The sequence below is a fragment of the Chrysochloris asiatica genome, unplaced genomic scaffold (assembly GCF_000296735.1).
Source record: "Chrysochloris asiatica unplaced genomic scaffold, ChrAsi1.0 scaffold00033, whole genome shotgun sequence".
NCBI lineage: Eukaryota > Metazoa > Chordata > Mammalia > Afrosoricida > Chrysochloridae > Chrysochloris > Chrysochloris asiatica.
The window spans coordinates 20,510,300-20,523,120 of record NW_006408551.1 but is presented as its reverse complement, the minus strand read 5'-3'; positions in this window follow the sequence as shown (position 1 = coordinate 20,523,120).

Here is a 12,821-nt window from a genome sequence, read left to right as displayed (position 1 = left end):
AATCAATGTAATGAAACAAGCTATATGAATGGTTGAATGTGAAGCTGATGATGTGCCCTGTAAACTTTCACTCAATGCAAAATAAAAACATTTAATTAAAAAAAAAAAAAAGAATCCCAATAAGGCAGATGTGAAATTTGTTACCCCAAAGCTTAGGGCCAGTTAACAAATATTCCAGATAAACAAAGAAAGAGAAAAGTCTTTATTATTGTTAGGATGGCGGCTCCAGAACAACCACAGAACAGGCTGGTTTGATGCTTCTTGACTTTTCTTACAAGTACTTTTTATACTATTTCTTGATAAGGAGAGTCACATACTCCATGGAAGGTGGGCTATAATTCTAACATCCATACTATGTCACAAGGTCATCACAATGCCCCAGTGAACACCTCAAGGAGGGCATAATGAACTCTCCTCGAGCCTGTTTGTCCAGATGGTCACTCCTTATCAGAGCAGGGACCAGGCTCCAGACAGAACTGGTCAGTTATTAATATTCCAACCTAAAGTAGTCAATACATTTAAGAACTAAGGACCAGTTGGCTGTGTATATAAGATGCTTTCAGGCAATGTTTTACTGTATTCATCCTTAACCAATCCATGCAGTTATCCTTACGCCTGCACTTATGGTCTGATGAATCTAGTCAGTCCAGTTATGGCCAGTGCTTACATATCTTTCGACAAATTGAAAAGATACAAGAATTCTGAAAACAACTATAAGCTATCACAGCTTAAATAAAGCAAAAATTACTTTGGTTATTAACAGTTTGTTGAGATATGAGATTTTTTTTTTTAACTATTTGGGAAGCATAGTTTTCTTCTTGGAGCTTAAAATATTGCAAACATGCTGCTGTAACTTCATGATCTGTTTACCCAAAGAAGTGGGACTGCAGGATGATGAAGTAGCTTACTCCAGGTCATAGACTCAATTTAAGCCACAAATCACAAAACTCAAGATCATAAAAAAGACCAGGCTTACTAGTTAGATGGAGACTGGTGGAACCCTGAGACTGAGGCCCTTGATCACCCTTTAGGTCTGGAGCTGTACGCACCCCTGTTGTTCAATTTTCTGCCAAGCAATAGCTAGGAGTCGTGGTGTGGTGCTGAGGGGCAATGCACTGGCCTGCACAGTCTGTGGTTGAGTGCTTTATCCTATGACGCCACACCAGGACTCCATAGATACGTATATGGGGGACAATGTTGTTGTTGTTGTTCTGTGCCATGGAGTTGGTTCCGACTCATAGCGACCCTGTACAAGGTTTCCGAGGCTGTAAATCCTTATGGGAGCAGAGAGCCTCATCTTTCTCCCATGGAACAGCTGGTAGTTTTGAACTGCTGACCTTGAGGTTCGCAGCCTAATTCGATTCGTATCCCCTGCACTACCAGAGCTGAATTATGCACTCCATAAAATGGTCATCTATTAGAGGTCAAAAGGGCAGCTTTTACCCAAGGACAAAGTTCAGAAGGGTGGGGAAAGGAGGAGGAATGGAAAGAGGAAACGCAGAGAGGAAGTGCGGTAAGTGCTGTTACAATGAGGAGATTGCAATCAAGATGAAGTGCAGGATAGGATTTGTTGAATGTAAATCTAATGATCTGCTCTGTAAACTTCTATTCAATTCACAATAATAAGGTTTGCAAAAATGGGGACACAAACCAAAAGTATAGTAAATATCAATGATTCATAAATTGAATATCAATATCCGGGTTTTTTTTTTTTTTTTTTTACGGTAAATATATATCAAAAGATTAGTCATTTCAACATTCTTAACATGCACATTTCAATTAATTATGTTTATCACGTTCAATTATGCTCATGAGGAATCTGTACCTGGACCAAGAGGCAGTTGTTCGAACAGAACATGGGAACCCTGAGTGGTTTAAAATTAAGAAAGGTGTGCAACAGGGTTGTATTCTTTCGCCATACTTATTCAACCTGTATGCTGAGCAAATAATCCGAGAAGCTGGGTTCTATGAAGAAAAACATGGCATCAGGATTGGAGGAAGACTCATTAACAACCTGCGATATGCAGATGATACAACCTTGCTTGATGAAAGTGAAGAAGACTTAAAACATTTACTGATGAAGATCAAAGAACACAGCCTTCGGTATGGATTACATCTCATTGTAAAGAAAACAAAAATCCTCCTCACTGGACCAATAAACAACATTCTTATCAATGGAGAAAAGATTGAAGTTGTCAAGGACTTCATTCTTCTTGGATCAACTATCAACACTCACGGAAGCAGGAGTCAAGGAATCAAAGGACCTATTGCATTAGGCAAATCTGCTGTACAAGACCTTTTTAATGTTGAAGAGCAAAGATGTCAGTTTGAGGACTAAGGTGCGCCTGACCCAAGCCATGGTATTTTCAGTAACCTTATATGCCTGTGAAAGCTGGACAGTAAATAAAGAAGACTGTAGAAGAATATGGTGTTGGTGGAGAATATTGAAAGTGCCATGGGCTTCCAAAAGAACCAACAGATCTGTGTTGGAAGAAGTGCAGCCAGAGTGCTCCTTGGAGGCCAGGATAGCCAAACTTCATCTCTCATAGTTAAGACATATTGTCAGGAGGGACCAGTCACTGGAAAAGGATATCATGTTTGGTAGGGTGGAGGGTTAGAGAAAAAGAGGAAGACTCCCAAGGAGATGGATTAGCCAGGTGGCAGCATCGATGGACTCAAGCATGGAAACAATAATGAGGTTGGCCCAGGATCTGGCAGTGTTTCATTCTGCTGTGCATAGGGTCACTATGAGTCGGTACCTACTCTATGGTACCTAACAACAACAACAATCACATTCAAGGGGAACATGGTAGCTTTGCAGGATAAACACTGGACATGCGAACCATAAGGTTGGCGGTTTGAACCCACCAGCAGCTCTGTGGGAGAAAGATGAGACTTTCTGCTCCTGCAGAGATTTACAGCTTCAGAATCCCTATATAGGATCGTTGTGATTCAGAACAGAGTCTACGGCACTTAACAACAATAACATCATGTTCAATCATCACCGTGTAATTTTAAAATATAGCTCTGTTCAGAAAAGAACATTGCCTGGAGGCTACAAGCACAGTCTTGAACATCAGCCTTCCTGAGTTTGAATCCCAGTTCTGCATGTGATATTGAAAAGTAAGTATCAGTAATGTGAAGCAACACTTGGTTGTGCTCATAAGGAACCCGTATATAGACCAAAAGGCAGTCGTTCAAACAGAACAAGGGGACATTGAATGGTTTAAAGTCAGGAAAGATGTGCACCAGGGTTGTATTCTCTCACCATACTTATTCAATCTATATGCTGAGCAAATAATCTGAGAAACTTGATTATATGAAGAAGAGCGTGGCATCAGGATTGGAGGAAGACTCATTAACAACCTGCAATATGCAGGTGATACAACTTTGCTTGCTGAAAGTGAAGAGGACTTAAAATACTTACTGGTGAAGGTCAAAGACCAGAGCCTTCCGCATGGGTTGCACCTCAATGTAAGGAAAATAAAAATCCTCACCACTGGACTGATAAATAACATCTTGATAAATGGAGAAAAGATTCACTTTATTGCTCTTGGATTCACCATCACACTCAAGGAAGCAACAGTTAAGTCGAATGATGTATATTACATTAAGTAAATCTACTGCATAAGACCTCCTTAAAGTGTTCAAGAGCAAAGATGTCAGTTTGAGGTCTAAAGGGCACCTTACCCAAGCCACAGTATTTTTAATTGCCTCACATGCATGTGAAAGGTGGACAATGAATAAAGAAGACTGTAGAAGAATTGATGCATTTTTGTTTGGTGTTTGAGAAAAATATTAAAGGTACCAGGGCCTGCCAGAAGAACAAACAAATCTGTGTTGGAAGAAATAAATACAACCTGAATGCTCCTTAGAAGCCAAGATGACCAGACTCCATCTCTCAAATTTTGTATATATATTATGAGGAGGAGTCAGTCTCTGGAGAAGGACATCATGCTTGGTTTAAATGTTTACAATGTTAAATTTCCAAGAAGTTCTTGAGTCAGGGGAGGGGAAAAAAAAAAAAAAAAAAGATTGCAGAGTATGCAGTTCTGTGCTGAAAATTCTTGAATGTTATTTGAACTTTCATGTTCAGGACAAAAGTTAATGGAAGGACTCAAGAAGCCACTGATATAATTCTAGGAAAGGATGTGGTTGTGATGATAATATCAGGAAGCTATTCTCAGAAATGACTTTTAATTTTTTCAAAGCTAGATACTCTGATTTGAAGAGAAATGCTTTATTCTGAGGTTAAGTGGGGTTAGAGTTAAAATGTGCAACCTGTTGGGCACTTGTTTCATTGTCTGTCTTCCCAGTTAAACAGTGCGGGGTATAGTGGGCTCTGAGGTCACTTTTGGTGTTGTTCACTGTCTATACTTCAGTTTCTCGTATAAAATTGAGATAATAATTTGTACTGTTGTTTAAGTGTTGTCGAGTTGGTTCCAGCTCGTGGCGACCCTGCATAGGGCTTCCGAGGAGGAGCTGGTGGATGTGAACTGCTGATCTTGTGGTGCCCAGTCTAGTATTGATCCTACAGCGCCATACCAAGAGTCCATTAATTAAGATAATATTTATGCAACAGTTGAGAGATGGCATAGACCAAGACTCCCTAGGCTGCAGCCTGGTTCCCCCACTTACTAGCTATGGGACCCTGGACAAATTACCTCTTTGGTGTTGTTGTTAAGTACCATCAACTCAGGACCAACTCATAGCAACCTTGTATAGGGTTTCCAAGGAGTAGTTGGGGAATTTGAACCGCCAACCTTGCAGTTAGCAGTCTGGTGCTTTATCCCACAGCGCCACACCTAACATTATAATGCACCAAAACAAAAAAATCAAACCCAGGGCCATTTAGTCAGTTCTGACTCATCGAGACCCTGCTTAGAATTTTTGAGGCTGTAGCAGCATCAATGGGCTCAAGCGTGGCAACAATAGTGAGGTTGGCCCAGGATCAGGCAGTGTTTTGTTCTGCTGTGCATTAGGTCGCTATGAGTCGGTACCAACTTGATGGCACCTAACAACAACAACAACAAATCATTACAGGAGCAGAAACCCTCCTATTTTTCCCAAGGACTGGCTGTTAGGTCTGAACTGTCCACTTTGTGGTTAGCAGTCCAGTGCTTGTCCTACAGGGCCATCAGGGCTCCTTTATAGTGCACAACACATAGTAAACATTTAATGTTGCTATTTTATTTAACTTCAAGAAATCAGGAAGTGTATCTGTTTTATTCACCTCTATTTATAGGCACAAGGAGCCCTGGGAACACAGTGGGTTATGCAGTGGCTGGTAACCCAAAGGTCAGCTGTTTGGATCAACCAGCCTCTCAGTAGGAGAAAGATGAGGATTTCTGCTCCCGTAAAAATGAAGATTAAAGAGCACAGCCTTCGATATGGATTGCATCTCAATGTCAAGAAAACAAAAATCCTCACCACTGGACCAATAAACAACATTCTTATCAATGGAGAAAGGATTGAAGTTGTCAAGGACTTCATTCTTCTTGGATCAACTATCAACACTCGCGGAAGTAGCAGTCAAGAGATCAGACGACGTATTGCACTGGGCAAATCTGCTGCACAGGAACTTTTTAAAGTATTGAAGAGCAGAGATGTCAGCTTGAGGACTAGGGTGCGCCTGACCCAGGCCATTGTGTTTTCAATAGCCTCATATGGATGCGAAAGCTGGACAGTGAATAAAGAGGATCGTAGAAGAATTGATGCCTTTGAGTTGTGGTGTTGGAGGAGAATACTGAGGGTGCCATGGACTGCCAAAAGAACCAATAGATCTGTTTTGGAAGAGGTGCAGCCAGAGTGCTCCTTGGAGGCCAGGATGGCTAAGCTTCGTCTCTCCTACTTTGGACATGTAGTCCGGAGGAAACAATCGTTGGAGAAGGATGTCATGCTGGGTAGGGTGGAGGGTCAGAGAAAAAGAGGAAGACCTCCAACGAGATGGATCGGCCAGGTGGCATCATTGATGGACTCGGGGGTGGCAGCGGTGGTGAGGTTGGCCCAGGATCGAACATTGTTTCGTTCTGCTGTGCATGGAGTCGCTATGAGTCGGTTCCGACTCGATGGCACCTGACAACAACAACAACAAAGATTTACAGCCCCAGAAACCCTATATAGAATTCCCTATGAGTTGTAATCAACTCCATGGCATACCACCATCACCTATATGCATAAGGAGTCCTGTTAGCATAGTGGGTTATGTGTTGGGCTGCAAGGTCAGCAGTTCAAATCTACCAGCTGCTCCCATTAAGATTTACAGCCTTGGAAATATGGTGGTTATGTGCCGTGGAGTCGATTCCAACACATATCGATCCTATACAGGGTTTCTGAGGCTTTCCGAGAAAGCCTCATCTTTCTCCCGTGGAACGGCTGGTAGTTTCAAATTGCTGACCTTAAGGTTCACAGCCCAATTCGTAACCGCTACGCTACCAGAGCTCCTTGGATATACTATACAGGTCACAGTAAGTCAGAACACAACCACCACCTATAGGCACTTAGTAGTAAATTTTTCTTGAATGAGTAGGTCATTTTCAACCAATACAATTTCATTTAATTCCTAAACAATATTCTAGCAGGAATATTTGCATTTGTATAATCAGATTGCTACATTTCATTTTTATTTAGTGAAATGTCTATTTAAGTCCTTTGTTCATTTGAGTTGTAAGAATTCTTTATACAGTATTCTAAACACTTAAACCCTTTTCAGATATATGGCCCCAAATATTTTCTTCTCTTCTGTCAGTTGTTTCTTCACTTTGTAGATACAGCTTTTCTTTTTAATTACTTCAGATTGTATTCATTATGAAAATGGAATGGTGAAATGTAAAATTTTATAATTTCAAATTATTCTTCTATTATTAAATTACAATGGAGATAAATGATGTCTGGGAGATTTTAGCATGAAATCATAGACATATTTTAGCTTCTTAGAATTCTAACAGTAGGAGTTAGGTCAAAATAGGTTTTCTCTGTGGCTTGGGCTTCTAGCGTCTTAAACATGGAGTAGTTTGTGACATTTTCAAGGTACTGGTGAATTTGCTGACAGAAGTTTGTCAGACAAATCAATTGCAAATGACTCTTCTTTACAGACATTTCAGGCCTTGTCAATAGTGGAAATGATCTTGGGGGTAATTGGAAAACAAAAATCATTATTCCCTGTTGATATAAGACATTCTCTCCAGTTAAACCACAGAACAATTTTTTGCAGCGTATGCATTTTGCTTTCCTGTCTTCATGTTCTTCTCTGCTTGGCATAGAAATCCTGTAAATCATGCAAACATCCACGGTTCTGAAGAGTGATTTATTACATCCCTTGGGAAAGCATAGCTTTGCTATATTTTCTCTAAAACACTCTTTATACTTTGCCTAGATTTCCTCATGCAAAGAAGGTAGCTGCCATGAAACTTACCACAATCAACTGGGCAAGAAAAGTCACATTTCTGACTGAGCCCTCTCCTGCATGACTTGATGGTGTGAGAACAGAAAATTCAATCCTGCACCTTACAGGAATTTTTTCCCTTTTCTGAGATATGCACAAGAATCTTACAGTGTGCGGAGACAATGTCTATGATGCTAAAACACAAAGCAAAGCTTTAAAAATTTCAGCCCAATGTCCAGATCTAAGTGACCCTCTGAAGATGGGAAGTACTGATGCTTAAATACCAGGTTAGATGGAAGAAGGCAAGGACAGGGAAAGCATACAGGGGGTGGGGTGAGGGATGAGGGGTGGAACCAAACACATATCATTATCTGAATACATTATAAACTTTTGAGAAACAATGTAACAAACAATTAAACATTTGAATAGTTAACTAAAAACTAAACCAGTTGTCATTGAGTAGATTCCAACTCATGACAACCCATGTGTTTCAGAGTAGAATTGCGCTCCATGGGAGTTTCGAGGGCAGTGCTCTTTCAGAAGTACACGGCCATGGTCTTTCCTCTGAAGTGTGTGTGAGTGGATTTAAGCCACCGTTTGAGTTAGCAGTCAAACACAGATCATTTGTACCCCCCAGGGACTCTAACTACTATATATGCACAATAATTATCTTTGTTAATATCATCTGATTAGAGGATCTCTGGTAGCGTAGTGGTTACTAATTGGGCTGCTAATCTTAGGGTCAGCAGTTCGAAACTACCAGCCATTGTGCAGGAGAAAGACGAGGCTGTCTGTTCCCGTAAAGACTTACAGCCTCAGAAACCCTGTACAGGGTCGCTATGAGTTGGAACCGACTCCACGGCACACAACAACAACAACAACAACTAGAGGATTTATGAAAAGGTACTCTTAAGATGTTATTCCATGATGTTATGAAAATATTATTTGAAAAGTAACATTTTGAAGTTATTAAGTGATTTAAAATGTAGTGTATTTAGTCCATAAATCAAAAGCAGGACTTGACTCTTCTAAAATACTTTAAAACATATTTCAAGTCACAAACATATTGACCTATAAGAGCAAACTATGCAGGTCCTATAAATAGAAATGCATTTAAAAGCAAAATTATAGAACATGAGTACATATTGGCAATGTAGTACAATGCTAAGAAAAAAAACTGTCTGTTTTTAACACTGCCCTTGAAACTTGTTTGGAAACTCGAGTTCCACTGCAAAAGAGCGTTAGGGAAATCTGTGCTTCAAAATCCTGGCTTCTTCTTTGCAATTTCTAAGTGATTGAGTTTAATCTTTAGGGACCTGCTTGCCATCCAATGGGAGTCCTTCTGCTTCTTTGTCCTTCATAAGATCAACTCAAGTCCTTGAGCTGTGCAAAAAAAATGTTGAATTGAAAATAATTTAAAAAGTTCAACTCCTTTGACTCTTTGGTTGCTTTAAAAAAACTTCCTAATCTTCGGTAGGAAGTTATAACGACAAATATTTTTAAGTCTAAATTTCCTTTCACTTCAAGATAGCATGACAATGTTAAGAAAAACAATAACAATAATTACTCAAAATTCATTTTTATGATTACTGTTAGCACAGAAATTTTCAATATTGAAAATGATTTCACCATCAACATACATTTGTATTTTACATTCATATAGCTTTTAAATTGTCCGTTCCAGAAACTATTATTTACTTGATACTGCCAATGGAGATTCCCTATGGCCTTTGTGCTCTTGTTTTGTTCTTTTCACATTGTAGCTTGCCAGGTGGTACAGTGGGTTAAATGTTGGGCTGCTAACCAAAAGGTGGGTGGTTCAAACCCACCAGCGACTGAGGGAGAAAGCTGAGACCGTCTGCTTCCATAAAGATTTAGAGTCTCTGAAAACCCTCTGAGCAGTTCTGCTCTGTCCTATGTGGCCATTATGAATGGAAATAGACCGTACAGCAGTGGATTGAGTTCTCGCATCCTCTCAAGAGACTCTTTACTTCCTTAGCCCTACCCTCCTCTATCTTGTTGCCAGTTAACCCATGCTACAACCTGGTACGTTGCCTTCAGTACCTTTTTCTAGGATCATGTAACATACACAAACCCTTCTCTGTAATTTGCTTTGTTCAACTTCCAATCTCAGAAATCCTCATAGAAGTCAACCATTAATAATCTTACTCGCTTTAAAAAACCTTTTATTGTGAAATGAGTGAAGGTTTACAGAGCAGATCATCACTTTTACATTCAACAAATGATGCATTTCATTTCAGTTATCCCACTTCCTCTCTGTGGTTCTTGTTTCTCTTCCACCCTCCTCCCAACCCTTTTGAATCTTATCCTTGGGTAAATGTGGCCCTTTGCTCTTGAATGGTTTAGTCCATGGTGAGCATATCTTACTAGTGTTGCTGTTGTCCCCCCATATGCCTCTCTACCTCTTGGCTAAAACTTGAGCCCAAGGATGAGGTCAGTTCTAGACTTGATCAAACCAATTTTTCAAATTGCTGCATAATTTTTGGTATGCATGAATCATAATTTACTCAATCATTTCCTGGACTGATGGTCATTTACTTTTCCCCGTTTCCTCTTTTATGGTATAGTAGTAAATTACGTTGTATATATACCTTTTCATTTCTTTGGAGTAGTTATCAGGGGAGGGATTGCTGGACAAATATGCATATTCTTAATTTTAATAGATATTATTGTTGTATGTGGTCAATTCTGACGTGAAGTAGTACAGCCTCATAAGGTTTCCTAGACTGTACTTATTACAGGAGCAGCTTGCCAGGACTTTTCTCCCCACTGAGTGGCTGGTGGATTCAAACTGCCGACCTTTAGATTAGCAATCAAGTGCTAAACCATTGCAACACCACAGTTCCTTTTAATAGAGATTAGAAGGCAGCATATTAAAGTTTGGTTTTATTGTTGTTAGTCCCGTCAAATCAATCCATACAAAAGCAACCCCTACATAGGGTTTCCAAGGAGTGACTGGTAAACTTGAACCACCCAAACAAACAAAAAAGCAAACCTGATGGCTGTCAGTCCATTTCGACTGAAAGGGGTCAGTAAGTCAGAGTAGAACTGTTGCACAGATTTCCAAGGCTGTAATATTTATAAGACAAGCACTAGATCACAAGGTCAGTTTGAACTGCAAGGTCAGCGGTTCAAACTCACCAGTCGCTCCTTGGACAACCTATATAGTGGTTGCTGTGAGTAGGAATTGATTCGATGGCACTTAACAACAACAACAGCATTTATGGAGGCCTGTTGCAGCCACAAATTCAGCAGTTCAAATGCATCGGACTCTATACAGGGTCGCTATGAGTCGGAACTGACTTGATGGCACTTAACAACAATACTTACGACAGCAGATAGCCTCATCTTTTCCCCATAAAGCAGCTGGTGGGTTTGAACCACGAAACTTTTTGTTAGCTGCCAAGCACTCAAATTTGTGCCACTAGTGCTCCTTATTGGGTTACCAAAAGGCTATATATACAATTCACATTTCCATGAGTAATTTTGAATTTGTTTTGCCCCTGGTGTGGCTCTGTGGGTTAATGCACTGGACTGCAAAGTCACATTAAACCACAAGATCAGCGATCCAAGCTTACCAGCTGCTCCTCAGACACCCTATACTGGGTCACTATGGGTCGGAATCAACTCGATGGCACTAAACAACTCCCTTTTTACTCTTTCTTCTGGGATTGTAGTGTCATATCTTTAACATTTTTGCCAATATTTTGGGCTCTTTGGTACTTTTTATTTGCATTTCTCTAGATACTTGTAAGTTAGAGCATTCTTTTTCTGTTTATGGACTATATTTGTTGTTCTCTGTACTTAGTGATATCTTTTGTCCATTTTTTCTACTGTATTATGTTTTTTTTTCACTTTTTTTTGTTGTTGTTGTTCTTCCTGATAACATATCCAAAATACATGAGACAAGATCTTGCCATATTCACTTAAAAAAACCCAACATTTTTATTATGAATTGAGTGAAGGTTTACGGAATCTTCTGTAACTAATAACCTTACAGATCATTAGTTTTATAGTCAGCAAATCACACACTTTGTTTAATCTCAATGATTGTAATGGCCTCAGTGTAACACATGTATCCCACCTCCTCCCTGAGTTTCTTGTTTCCATTCCTTCTTCTTTTTCTTGGATAAATGCTGCCCATTTGATCTCAAATGGTTGACCATTCTATGGTGTTTAACTTATTCACTAGTGTTGTTATCCACCACTCCCCCATATGCCTAGCTATTGTTTGCTGGAAAGTTGAGCCATGAGGGCAAGTTCAGTTCCAGACCTGAAGTGTGACCAAGGGTGACCAGTCTGTATCTGGTTAGTAATCCCACTTTGTGTGTGTGTGATTTTGAGTTTTGTTCCACATTTTCTTCCACTCTATCCAGGACCTTCTAATGTGTCAGTTGTGGTAGCCAGGCATCATCTAGTTCTGGCCTCAGGTTGTAGAGACTGATGTTCATGTAGTTCATTACTCCAAGCATCTTCAATTTTCATCACTTTTTTCCTCTGGACAGGAAGAGACTGATAGTGGCCACTCATTGTTACTCACCATAGCAGGATGTGTAGAACATTGTCTTTGTGAACTATATAATGTCAATTGACCATGGCATTTCTTGGTACTATGGTCCTGAGCCCTCATGTCCAGAAACTTGTTTCCTCAAGAGTAGTGTAATGTCTAAGAAGTTTTCATAATTTTGCTCCCTGTACGTTCATGGAGATTTACAGCACAGATAATACCAAAGCACAAATATCCTGTCAAGTTTTTGTACATTTGTGGGTATACTCCCACTCTCCCTCCCACACCCATTCAGTTTCTGTGTCTATCCTTGTATCTGCCAGTAGATCACTGATATTGTAGGTCTGTGCATACCACAGTATTTACCTCTGTTGCCTTTCTTACACTCCTCCTTGTGTTTTCCCATGACCCCATCGTTCTTAAACCAACCTCTCTCTCTCTTATTGTATATTGTCTTCCCCTTTACTTGTTAACACGTATATTAATTTCTTCCCAACTTAAAAAACACACTGTTCTATCTTGACATCTACTTGATGCCCCTGTCATTTGGAAATTTTGTAACTACAATCTTCCCTCTTTTTGCTTTGTTGTCTTGGTTACAAATTGATGTCTCTGGTTCCCTATTTTCAATCTTGTAAATGATTTTACTTTGGATACTTCTATATCTGGGTTGACTTCTGGGTGGTTTTATCATGTATGTTAATTTGAGGTGGTTCTCTGTACAAAGAACTCACTTTAGTAATTGTTGTTAAGTTGGTCTGATTTTATAAATTCCTTTAATTTCTGCTTATCTGGAAATGTCCTAATTTTACTGTTGTTTTTGAGGGGCAATTTTGCTGGCTATATGACTCTTGTTTCGCATTTTTTTTTTCTTTCAGAGTCTTATGTATGTCATTCCATTTCCTTGTT